We start from the raw sequence: 14,357 nt of genomic DNA, 5'->3' as shown, positions 1-14,357 counted from the left end.
GATACAATAGTCAGACTTAGATTTACTGTGATGATCTTGGAGGCAAGAGGGAACACTGCTCAAATCCCAGTTCCTCCTATAGATTTAACATTTCATTTTGAAAGGAAGAATAGACTGTTTTTAAAAACAAGCTTAGAAGTTTCAAATGGGAGATTGATGAGTGGTAGCCTGTGAGAATATTGGTGACATGGAGGTAAAGATAACAAAATGCCCCTTTTACCTTCTTCACCAAAACCATCATGTGTACCTTCTTTTTCTACTTAAAAAACTAGAGGCCCAGTGCATGAATTTGTGCACGGGTGGGGTCCAGCCGGCCCAGCCCCAATCGGGGCAGATCAGGGCTGGGCCTGTGGGAGGAGGAGATGGCAGGAGGTTGGCCAGCTGGCCTGCCCTGATCTGGGCCCGATCAGGGCTGGACCGGCTGGGGGGAGGGGCCGCAGGTAATTGGCTGGTGGGCCCCACTCCCAAATAGTATGGGGGGTGCCGACCAGGGGCCAGCGGCCTAGGGGAGGGGCCATGGGTGGCTGGCCAGCCGGCCCTGCCTCTGATTGGGGTGAGGGGGCAATTAGGGTTGGGCCTGGCCTGGTGGTGGGGCTGTGGGCCAATCAGGGTGGTGGGGGCCCATCAGGGGTGGGGCTGGCCAGGGAGGTGGAGCTGCAGAAGGTTGGCCGACCAGCCCTCCTCCTATTGGGGTGGAGACTGCGATCAGATGTGGGGCTGGCCTGGGGAGGGGCTGCAGGCCTATTGTGGTTGGGCAGGCCAATCAGGTAAGGGCCAGCCAGGGGAAGGGGTTGCAGGAGGTTGGCTGGCCAGCCCCACCCCGATCAGGTCAGTTTGCTGGCCACAGTCGGTATCATAGCAACCAGTCATCGGTCATTCCAGTTGTTACAGATGCTGGCTTTTGTATATATATATATATATATATATATATATATATATATATATATATGTTATGTATTAGCCCTGACCCCTGGTAGCTCAGTTGGTTAGAGCATTGTGCTGATATGCCAAGTTTGTGGGTTATATCTCTGGTCAGGGTGCATACAAGAAGCAGCCAATGAATGCATAAATAAATGGAACAACAAATTGATGTTTCCTTCTCGCTCATCCTCTCTCTAAAATCAATCAATCAATCAATCAATCAGTAAAATGGTATATAGTGTGGTCTGGGAGAATCTAAAGAATACACTAATTTTCATAACTTTTCGTCTTGGGTTTTCTTGCCTGTCATCTGGTTTATGGATTGGCAGTTTAAATAAGCAAACACTGTGTAAAACACATAAGGTAGTTCTTTTAAAATAGATAAATGATTATGAAAGTTTAATAATTGTATTTCAATTGTAATCATTATATAAAAAAGTATTTTAGCCTCTTGCTGTGTTATTCAATTATCTTAACAAATTATGAACCCAGGAAATTAATCCTATTGATATACATATAAGAAACCATAAGTCAATTTTCTTTCTCAAAACTATTTGTAGCTCACATACAGAAAGAGTACATTGTGCATATATTAACATAATATGGCATAGATTATGGATAACACACATGTATTATACAGACACACACACAGTTGATCCACTGTTGAAAAACTAGGTTGAAAGTTCTCTATCAGCGATAACTTAGTGTACTGGTTTAGAGCACAGATCCTAAAGCCAGATTCCAAATCTTGAGTTCTAGATTTTACCAGTTAGCAGCTGTGTGACTTTAGACAAGTCCCTGGATCTTCATTTCCTCATTTGTAAATGAGAAAGACAATTTTATTAATTTTATAAATCTCAGGAAGATTTTTTGAAGATCAAATAATTTGGTAATATGAAGCACTTATAATAGTGTCTAGCTCAGGGGTGGGCAAACTTTTTGACTCGAAGGCCACAATGGGTTCTTAAACTGGATCAGAGGGCCGGAACAAAAGCATGGATGGAGTGTTTGTGTGAACTAATATAAATTCAAAGTAAACATTATTACATAAAAAGGTACGGTCTTTTTTTTTTTTAGTTTTATTCATTTCAAATGGGCCGGATCCGGCCTGCGGGCCGTAGTTTGCCCAAGGCTGGTCTAGCTTATAGTAAGTGCTCAATAAATATTCTCTGGTATCATTATTATTACTACTAGAGGCCTGGCACATGAAATTCATGCATGGGTATGGTCCCTAGGCCTGGCCTGCAATCAGGGCCATCTTCCCTGGCTGCCCGCAGCCGGCCCCGCCCCCTGCTGCCACCCACCCCGGGTTCCCCATTAGCCATCAGGTGATCAGAGCCTGTCAGCCAGGGAAAAGGACTCAGAGGTGGTGAGTGTGCCTCATAGTAACTGGTTGAGTGGTCATTCTTGCCTTTCCACCATTAGGGTCAACTTGCATATTACCCTTTTATTACATAGGATTATTATTAATTGTACTCACTGTCATTCAGAGACAGAAGACAAAAGCATAAACAAGATTTAAATAATGTACATCCATTACTAGACACATCTATAATTAAAAAGGATATGTGGCCTAGGGCTAAATAATAAATACATATGTTTTAAAAACAAACAGTGGATCATGTGGTATAGTTTGAGGAATATGCCAGCAGTCTTTTTACTCAAATGTGTCTCCCTAGAAATGTGAACTTGAACAAGTCACTTAAGCTTTCTGAAATCTGATTTTCTCATTTATAAAATAAGGAGGTTGAAATAGATAATTAGTAAACTCTTTCTGAACTTGATATTTTTCTTTGTCATAATTCAGTAACAACTTCTATTTTTACAACAAGATAATATAAGGTTTTTAAAATCCCCAACATATAAATTTCCCAAACAAAACATGCATCATTCCTTGGTTTGCATTTTACTTTCTTGATTTTTTAGGAGAGAAGAACATGAAAATGGCAGTATGGCTCGCATAAAAGGGAGGTGAACAGACTTACAGAACACGGGGAAATTATCTTGATGTGGAGACGGGGAGCTCTAAACACAAATTACCATGCTTTGCATCAATCCTAAAGGAGGGCAAGCATTCTTGGAAGTGTAGAGATCTCATAGCCAACTAACTCATCAAAGAAGGGAGACATCAAGCAAAGCACATTCTCATCTAGGTAAGCAACTTTAATCCAAGAACCATAGTAATATCTTACTAGCTGGATTAAAAAATTGAAATCATCAGCAGAAGAAACCAGACCTTCATTTTTAGTATCAAATTCAATTCTGGGAAGTGTGTTGTAAAAAGTCTCAAAGTAGAATACATCCCCCATTTTCGGTGTAGTTAGAAGAACCAAGCTTTGTATACAAAGCAGGTCTAAGCGTGTAGATAGATCTGGTTTTCCTAATCATTTGAATGTTTTCCTTCCCTTGCTTTTGGGTTAAAACCATTACCAAAATAGACAAAGAAAAGTGTATGCATTTTGACAAAAGCTAAGTATATGTCTTGTCTTTTCCAAACATAGAACCTCTCATAAGGCATAAGCCTATACTTTGCGGAAAGTGAAGCCCATCAAATGTCAATAGAGTCTAGTAGCAAATAAAGCTTAGGTGTCATACCAACTTGGATTTGCACTTGGCTATGCTCTTTTTTTCTACCTGTGTAGACAACTCATCCTTTCCCTCAAAGACTTATTTACTTATCAGAAAAGTATAAAAATAATAGGGTTGTTGTGTATAATATGTGACCTAATACATGTAAAATGCTAATAGTAGCTGACACTGGGTATTCATTAGAAAAAGTGGGAGCAGGAATATTCAATATTTTAAACCCCGAGCATTTCATTTTTGATACATAAGTAAAACAATCTCAAGTTATTGGAAAAGACATTCAAACAACTTGTTTGCATTTACTATTGGTCTTATTAAAGCCTGGACTCTTTCAATTATCTCAGCTTGCTGAAATAAGGGATTAAAATCAATAAATGTAGGTATGATGCAGGAGACTATTACACGGGAGACAGGAGACTTTTCTTCATGTGAAAAGAATATGAGAATGTGACAGAGCAGCAAACCAAGGATACACGAGAGAGATATGGTGTCCACATTAAGGAAGGTAACTTCCAGCCCTTTGAGGAATGAGCAAAGTCTGAGGAAGACTTAGAAAAGAAGAAAATAAATAAATGTGCAGCAGATAGTTATTATCCCTCAAGAGTCAAAGCAATTTTATATTAAAGAGGGAGTATACCAATTCTGTACAATTCTAGAGATCTTTGAAACACTAGAAATTAAGAGGGGCATATTTTGTCACATGTAGATGTATTAGTTGGGGTCTAGACTAAATTACCATAACAAAGAAACCCCAAAATACAGTGAAGTTAAATAAGATGGAATGGTGAGTGACAGGGAGGTGGTCTGGGATAGGTAGAAAGTTTTGCTCTATGATGTGATCCAGGTATTAAAACTTGACAATCAACTCAGTCATCATCAATACACAGCTCCATCTCTAAATCTAAAGTTGCCACCATGTCCCTACTACCAGGAAATTCAGGACAAACGGTTTTGTCTTGAAACAGATGACCTGGAAGTTCCACATATTACTTTAGCTCAGATCCCATTGCCCCAAACTTAATTACATGGCTACAGCTAACTGTTAGAGAAATTTGGAAATGTGGTCTCTAGATACACAGCCATAAACCCAGCCAAAAGGCAAATGTGTTGGGGTGGGAGTGAGGGGTGACTTCTAATAAAAGAAAGAATTGGAGAAAAAACACTAGGGAGAAATTAAAATTTTCTGGCAGAAGAATTATATAAACATTACTGCCATCCAGTACTAAAATTAACAATCTTATGAGCCAATCACACTTTCTTTTTTTAATATATTTTTATTGATTTCAGAGAGAAAGGGAGAGAGAGAGAGAGAGAAACATTAATGATGAGAGAGAATCATTGGCTGCCTCCTGCATGCCCCCTACCAGGGACTGAGCTCACAACCTGGGCATGTGCCCTAACCTGGAATAGAACAGTGACCTCCTGGTTCATAGGTCGACATTCAACCATTGAGCAACACCGGCCAGACCAATTGCACTTTCTTAAGGAATAGTCAAAGTCATGATTATAATATAAATGAATTCAGTGGTAGATGAGACTAGATTACAAAATGTAGTGCCTTCTAACCCTTACATTTTGTGATTTACAACTGGCCCTTTTGACAGTGGCCCTCCTCTCCCTGGCTGCTTAACACTGAAAACACTGGTGGATGGGATTTAAAGGTGACTGCTCTATACCCTGATATCTCATTTCTCTTCTTGTATCACTAGGGTGTATGGCTATATCCTTAATTTCTACCTTTAAACTCTTGTAAATATCGGGAAACTTTCTTAGCAATAATTTTGATTTTTTTATCACAATAAAAATAAATTTACTCACATAAAATCCATACCTTTCTTACACTGATATACAGTATTGGAAGGTGAATTAAGATACATTTACACTTTATTTTCAAAAACTATAAAATGCATGTGTTTGCATGTGAATGTGGGCACATGCACAGCAGGAATATCTTTCTCTTTACAATAAGCAATGTTACAGAAAACTTATTCAACTCTAGATTCAGAGCTGAGTAATCTAACACAGACTTATTTCTAAATAACATAGACAAGTGTTTATAAAAATTAATATTTTTTAGAATTTTTTAATCTGACAGCAAATTAATATGTTCATTTTTTCATTGTTACATGTAAAAATGACTAAAGTATTTATGAAAAACAATACTTCATGTGTGATTAAACTAATTTATTTCTATTTCTAATTCCACTTACCTTAACAAAATGTGAACATTAAAAGAGAAAGCAAGGCTTTAGAAACTGACAAGAAGTTTCGTTTTCAAGAAAAATCCTGGGAGTGGAGCACATGCTTGTCTACACCATGATCACTGGCATTTACAGGGAGAAATTTGTGCAATGGGCAGGAAGATTATTGCTAATGCCTTCCCGAGATCGTGAGGCTTGCATTTAACAAACATAACTTTATACTTTCCAAGGCCAACCTCTGGCTAGGAGTCAGGAAACAGCCCCTTGGCAATTAGGCTGGGGACATGGGTTATTGACTGACGTACCATGAAATACCAGCAGGCCTTAGAAGGATAGCTCCCTGCAAATTTGTGCTAACTAAACAGACACTTAATTGGAACGGTAAAATCTCCATGGCAAATTATAATATGCAATGTATGCCATCCATGTCTGCTGCAAACACGCTAATAAAGTGGATTATTCTCTAGCGCTGAAAAAAACCCACAAGCTGCTGAATCTTACGTGAATTGTGCAGGATTCATCTCTACCTATGGCTTTTGGAATTTCGTCCTTCAGCCTTGCTGAACGATCTTGACGACCAGTGTTTGACTTCCATGCAATATTTAAGGGACACACTGATATTTTTGTTTCAGCATTTCCCTTGGAAGGGATAGTCTGACAGCTCTTCCTCCGAAAGAATGTTTAAAGGAGTGACACCCAAGTTGGAAGGGGAAGTAGGTAATCGAAGTGCCTCTAGTTCTCTTATTCACTTCCTGCTCCATATCAACTCTCCCAGCTGTGGTTGATGGCTTCTGCTAACTTAGGAACAGGGAAGCAAATGTACAGATGTGGCCATTTTTACCCCCATCAAAACTCCCACTTGGATGTATTCTTAAGCTTCTTTCTTGATTCTTATGGTGGAGGGAGTGAGTTCAACACAAGCCTGTCCATTGTCACTCTACCTTCTCGGCAGATTTACAGACATAGCCAGGACTGGTCCACAGCTAGGTGACGATTACAGTCAGGGTCCTCTCACCACTTTGCAGCAGAACCTCCCAAATGCTGAGCTCAGAGAGGCAATAGCGTCACGTCAATCCCGGCTTAAGAGAGAACCCCATGCCACCCCAGGGCCCACCAAAATGCTTCAGGTTCTCACTAACAAGGCTCCAGACAGCAGACCTTGCCTTCCTTCTTCCTTTCTGATTAGGCTTTCCTACTTTATTTCATGCCCTGTCGTGTTCTGATGTTAAGCTTGCTAATGTTAGAAACTAATTTACGCTACAGTGTTAGGGATTCACCCTAGTTTATAAGTTTTATCTTTCCCAGGGACATCAACCTTTCTAGGAAGAGTTCCAGGGATGCAATTTCCTAGTTGTCAGAGTGAATGTCTAATGGTAGGAGTCTCAACCAACCAATAACTAAGACAGGTTGCTGAGGGTAATATTTTGAGTGGATGAATGCTCTAATGGCTGCCACTCACCCTGTCATAGTACATATAATATTTCTGTTTAGTGAACTTGGTTCCAGGCACTGTGCTAGGCATATTAGAAATAGGGGCTCATTAAGTCACCTCCTCTGCCTACTTATAAAGTTGGGGCTGACCCAGCAACATACACACAGTACTTGGTTCTAAGTTTTCCTGTTCTAGGCTACAACTTTGTTTGTGCTGAGTGGCTTAAAAATCATATATTTCACACAAAAAATGCTTTATGTTCCTGTTACGGCCTAGGCCTAAACTACTTTCTGGTGGTTCAAAATTAATTATACATGATTTCATTGTACAGTAAGAAATATAAAATAAAGGCATTTCATACAACCACTTAAAACTTGCTGCACTAGTGCACGTGCTGGTTTACTTGTCTGCTCTCTGCTCACTCACCTCCTGATCTCCTTATGGCCTAAACCTGTGTCTTACCCATCTGCGTAATTATCCTTGCCTAACTTTAATAATACAAAACACATTATATAAGGAGCACAAGTATACTATTCAATATTATGGACAGAGAAACTGATGTTTAGGGACTTTTAAGGCTTCTTCAATATGAAACACTGGTAAGATCAGAAGTGGGTTCAAATCTAGGTCCTCTGGCACCCGGCAACATGATCTTACCTCAACACCACTCATCTGTTGACAGTCCTTTTCAGGAATCAGCCTGATAGCGATGTACATGTAAGCATGAATGTTAAGCACAACCACCTACAGATATTTATAGTAATCTACTGATCACCAAGGTGTAAAGTATCTACTTCGTTGTTTTATCTGTTAAAAATGATTGCTATCGGAGTGGCTTTCATTTGCCTCCTAATACACCTCTGAGCCTTTTGCCCTTTATTGTCGCTTGCATAGGAAACGTAAACTACTGAGCTTCTAATATTAGCCTAAATGCAACATAATTTAAATAATAAATCTAATATACCATTGTCAATTGACAGAATGTCTCCTGTGTTTAATACAATGGCTTTTAACAAATGTACCCCTGCATTAAAATAGATAATTTAGATTTTAGTGTACCTATGTCATTGTAATTTTCATTGAGTTGCTGTTTTGGGTAGTGGTAATTAAGAACATTGGTGTGCACTTTTCTCTATAAAGCTGCCCACCCCCGGCTGATACTTTATAACCTTCACTCTTGGAGGCTCTAAACCTCATGCAGTCTTAGAGGGTAAATCTGGGGAATGCAACCCTCTCTTTCTGAGTTGTCACGGGTGACGCCATTCCCTGGAAAGGCCTGCTAGTGACCTGCCAATAGGAGAACTCCCAGGAGAGCAATAGCATCTTTCCAAACACAGAAAGCAAATTCAGACTTGTCACAAGTGGCCATTTAGTCAGGAAGCCGTTCTCTAGAGTTTTTGTACATTACTCACGTAATTTATTATTCAACATGTAAGCTCACAGGTATAATTGCAAAAGACCAACCACAACAAAGCTGTAAAAATTAAACACACACACACACACACAAATAAGCCTCTGGTGACTTTTAACAACCAACCAAAAAAACTTTGTTCCACTTCTTTTTCCTATTCCATCTAGATGCAGAGCACGGCAGGACACCCCAGAGGTAGGCGAGGTCTCACCAGCATGATATTGCTCTTAAAACCACTAGGAGTTTTCATGAAGACGTAGGGAGACAAAAGTCTTTTGATCCTTTAGAATAAAAAGTACAGTGCATTTGACAACAAACCCGTCATTTTAAACTTTGAGGGTTTTAATCTTATATATAATACATTTGGAAAAGTAACCAAGTTTACAGTTTTGCCCAGAATTCAGGCGTATAGTATGTGTTCCTACAGATGTCCACAAATGTACTTAAGTGACAGGGCATTGATGATATATACTATATATGGCAATTTTAATAGCTATCTGTATTATACAAACTACTTCACTAATCTACTACAGCCACCCCTTTTCATTCAGTGCTAGAGAAAAACTTAGGCATAGAAGTAGTCTAACTGGTTAATCATCATCTTGTTGCCACAGAGAAAAGTCAGTTATCTCTATACAAGCTTGTGCAAATGTGGGCGAGACGGAGGCAGATAGAAAAGCAATATATTCAAGGATCTTTCTAATGCTATACATGTAGGTGAGATAATTGCCCTTGTATTACATGCTACTGAAGATTACATAGCAAAGACTAACTGTAACATATACAGTATAATATATAATGCAAGATGACAGGGCAAGTTGTAAGCATTAATTGGGGAATAGAACAAGTGGAGTACCTAAACATTAAAAAGAAGACAAGATAAGAAACATTAACTAAGCAGTATTATTTAATCTCCATTAACATCAGCTGTGTGCAGAAGTACCCCTACAACTGATATTTTAGTAATTTAAACAAAATTGTAATTAAAGTTTTTAATGTCAAACCACGAAGCTCCGTATTTTTAATGTAGCATTTGCTTAACTCATAATTTTTTTCTTTTTAATGTTGGCAAAAAAGATCCATTGAATCATTTCAGAATTTGGTTTGGTTTTGCCACACAGAAGTTAACCAAGCCAACAGATACAATGCAGTAAAGTGTTTTAATGTAATGCTATACCTCTGCTTCTAGACCCAGTAGCAAGATGAAGATCTAAGAACAAGCATCAAACACCCATGCAGAAATGACAGAGCTTGAAGCAGTTGGAATAATTTCTCAATCATAAATTTACAAAGGGAGGAGAAGGGGGGGAAGAAAAGGAGAAGCAAGGAGGAGGAGAAAATTGAAGGCTGAATAGCTGATCCCACCCACCTTGAACACTGAATTTAAGAGATTTATGCACATTCATATTTCCTACTGACAGGACTCCAGGTATATATCTACTGACAGAACTCCAGGAATATATAAATTGGCCAACATCATGGATACATTAGAAACTCTGTTTCAATTGTGTTGAGAGGGGACTGTGTACCCAGTTGGCAATGATGCATTTTTTACTTTGGCTACATACATACTTGTCACGTGCACAGTTGTGCATAATGGAAAACATGCACCATTTACAACGGCTTCCCTCAGTCTTCACTTTCCTTCGCCAGATATCTGCTGCTTGTCTTTGCTCCTGCAGAACATCACCATTTGGTGGGAGCTCTGTAAATCTATATTTAGTGCCTGAGATACACCCTTTTCTCCCAACAGCTAAGATCAGCACTTCTGTTAATAGTTTCCAGGTTTGAACTCTGGGGAATGAGGCCATCCCCTGGAATTTACTATTCCTCAGGGACAAATAAAGCTTGAGGAATACTACAAAACTCACCCTTTCTGATTACCACGTCCAGGTAGAAACTGTCTTGTGTCTTTGGCCATTCTTTTCCTTCTTGTCAAGGTTTAAATGGGAATTTAGGATGGGTTCACTGCTAAAAATCTGAAATTTTTTTAGATAAAAAAAAGGAAATATAACATACTGATACAAGACTATATACATCTAAGACAAAAGACCCTGGCCTAATGGCCAACTATGATGTTCCCATTGGCATGTCTGTCCTGGTGGTCCTTTGTACCACTATGCATGCGATGGGCTCAGAAGGCCTGTCATCTCCCTCTCTAGACTATAAATCCCTTCGAAGCAGAAGCCAAGCCCAAGGTCTAGAACATGGGAGGCCTTCAATAAATGCCTACTCAATTAAATTGAAATATCGATTTAATTTATATATATTGGGGTCCAACTCCCCCTTTCTTGACTATGTTTATGAGTGTTTGGTTAGGAACATCTAAGAAGATATGCATTTCCACCCCAAGAACAGGATGGTTGTCAAGGAATGAAAATAGAGACAGAAGACAACTCCATACCCAGTTCCATCCCACTGACTGATCGCTACAGGTTCTTGGAAGTAGGCAGAGGATTGGGGGCAGGCTACCGCCACATCGATCTGCAAGCCTAGTTTTCATATTAACTGCTATGGTAGACATTAAGAAGACTCAAGAAATGCAAAATATTGAGAGAGCTAAGCAGAACTGTTTCTTGTACCAAGGTGACCTCACTCTCTCTATGTATTAGTATGCTAGATTTATCTCTGAAGCTAAGCTAGATCTGGAGACAAGGAAAACTAGATATCTAAGCAACTACTTGGTAAGCTGAAGTAGAGCAATTATACCAAGCAGAAGAAAGCCCAGGTTTTAAAGTGCCTCAAGTATAGCGTGTCATAGTGTACTCAATGCCCTGAAGTCAGCACAGCTTTCTGGAATGAAGCATGTCTCTTTGAATAAAAACTTTTTTGTAATTTAAATTCTATTTACCTGCATGTTTTATTTTCCAGATAGCTCTCTTGGTAAACAGTTCTAGAAGGCATATGAAGCTATAAATAAAAGATAAAGCTTCAATAAAGCTATCAATAAAAGAATAGATGGCAATTAGAATGTGCAAATTAGTTATTTTTGCTTTAAAAAGAAGTGTCGGAAATATGATTTCTGTAATGATCTCATTTTCTGAAAAGAATCTGATTATAGACAAAGAAGCTTTCCTCTAGTAGCAAGGGATATATGGCTTGAGAAACATTGACTTATAGTGAATACTTAGAATCACACTAACCATTGTTCTCCTGGAAATCTCAAGTTAATTATTGATAAACACCCTGATGTCACTGTTGGGCTCATATCCAGGGGCTCTGTTTTCTGGTGACCTTCTACATCAATAGCTATTCAAATTTCCAGGTGGCTCCCATTTTAGGTTTTATTTATTTTGGTTTACATTTTGTCTCCTTCATAATAGAGTACAAGGTCATTCCCACTTGCACTGTTCCACAAAAGTTACCTAGCACACGTTATAAGCACGTGGCCCAAGAGCCAACTGTAGCCCATAACAGTGTTTGTTTTGGCTTCCAGGGATTTGAAGTTTGTGAATTTCTTTAGATATGGATGCATTTTGCAGTTTGCAACAGTTCTTACCACACCCTATTGTTTTAACAGCATATTTACAATTAACTTCTTGGTCCCTGTAATTGTCTGCACTGGTGAGTCTTATCCTAGAGCCCAGGCTTTCCCTCATGCAAGAAATATTGGTTATTCCATGATCTTCTTTATGCCACACTGCTCTATTCCTTCACTTGCCTGATTCTATTTAGCACTAAGTTTTCATAGGCATTCATTCACTCATTCACTCATTCATTCATTCATTCATTCATTCAGTGTTTGTTGAGCTGCTTATACATTCCAAGCACTGTCCTGGGCACTGGTGACAGGGCAGTGTCTGCTGGCGCTCCATCATGCCTGCTCTCATAGAACTTCCATGCTTGTCATCGACAATAAACAAATGCATTGCAGGTGGGGATAACTGTTATGTAAAGAAAAATACAGCTGAGAAAGGAAACCCAGTGTGACAGGGGACACTATTTTCAACAAGGAATTAAGATTCTCTCTGGGAAGGTGACATAGTAGTGCACCACCTGGGTAAAAGGGCAAGGAGATAGATATCTGGGGACAGAGATTTCCAAGAAAATGTGCCTTCTCTTAGAGAGAGCTCTGTCTTTATAACGGGAAGAGCTTCTACCTGTAGCACACTCTTTTAGTGAAACTCTTCTTTCACTATTACAACTTGATTTGATGCTTCTGTTATCCCTGAAATAATGATGATAGAAATTTGCTATTCTGGGAGAAAATATCTATTGAAAAAAAACTACTAACAGAATACTTACCAAAAATGCCAAGGTTATTTTAAATAGCAAAAATAATGACTAACAGATAATGGCATGTTATGTGAAAATAGAACCACATTTCTTTTGCAAACAGTTTTAAATAATATAATTAATGAACATTCTACTTACTTTTTTAAAATTGTAAGTAGTGGTTGTAAATGAGTAATTAAAGAAGCATAATTTGTTGTTTTTTTAAAAAAGCAATCATTTTATAATTTTAAAGAGTCCTAGAGATTATTTACATCCATTCCTTCTCATGAACAAGAAAACTAAAGTTCTGAGGGACTGAGGGGCTTGTCCAAGAACACAGACCCATTTATTTATCAAGCTAGAATCTAAGGGTTCCTAATTTTTAGATCAACTCACTTAAAGTCTATAAACCACACTGTACTAGTGAATTTAAAATTTTTTAAACTACTATTGAGACTTTTTATTTCCTATGTTATGGGCTAATACCCAATGACTTCAAAGAGTTCAACATTTCTTTAGTATGTCCACCTTGGGTACAGGAATATGAAAGCATATTGTATCAGGAAGGCTAATTTTCTCAATATTAACATGGCTCTACCTCTCCATGCTAAACACCCTGAGCCCCAGTATGTGAATGTGAAGGGCTAGACTAATTTAAGGCTTTCACAAATACTTTTAAAGGCCCTATTGAGGCCTGGTGGATTGGAAAGATGATGTTTTAAGAAACAACACTCATTAGAGTAGAATATAAACCCTGTTGTGAATCTTTGCAGATGGCAATCATGAGAAAGAGGAACCCAAACATCTGCTAGCTAGCTAAGTTTAAGCAGAATTACTAGGCTTATAAATCCATTCTGATTCTCAGCCTTGTGTATATCTATTTTACCACTGCAAGGACAGTCATTGGTGATTTCTTTTCCCATCTTATCTTTAAGTGAAAAACATTTCTAGGACTATCTTAAAATATATTAGTTGATAATCAGACATAAAAACATTAATATAGAAATAATTTTAAACAGTTCTTCAAATTAATTTTATTTTCAAAAGTAACCTAAAATAATTTAGATATTTATTTGCTTGTGCCTAAAATTCATTTACTAATCATTAAATTTTCCTATTAGCATACAAGATGTCATTAAAATATGTTATATATAATATTATCAACACAACAGCATGCTACTTCTCTTCGCAATAGCCCCATTAAAGACATAAATTGTTCAAACAATTAGCTTAAATTTCTATACTATAAACTAGTAGGAATGTATTTGTTATGAATCTTGATGTAGATTCCATTTAGCTTGACATATATATATATATTGAACGCCTATTATAAACTAAGAATAGATAATGAAAAAGCAATTAAGAAATGATCCTTGATCTCAAAGAGCTTACTTTTTAAAATTAAATTTATTGGGTGACATTCATTAATATGTTTCAAGTGTACATTTCTATAATACATTACAGAGCTTACATTGCATTCAGAGTTACAGTCAGATGTCAAAGGCCTAATCATCCTCTATTTGTTTATATTTTATTTACATTGCAGTAAAATGTCACCCATCCAGAACTAATCAAATAGCCACAGCCTTAG

The sequence above is a fragment of the Myotis yumanensis genome, unplaced genomic scaffold (assembly GCF_028538775.1).
Source record: "Myotis yumanensis isolate MYYU_CA2020_CCGP unplaced genomic scaffold, mMyoYum1.0.hap1 SCAF_8, whole genome shotgun sequence".
NCBI classification, from domain to species: Eukaryota; Metazoa; Chordata; class Mammalia; order Chiroptera; family Vespertilionidae; genus Myotis; species Myotis yumanensis.
This window is presented reverse-complemented; position numbering follows the sequence as displayed.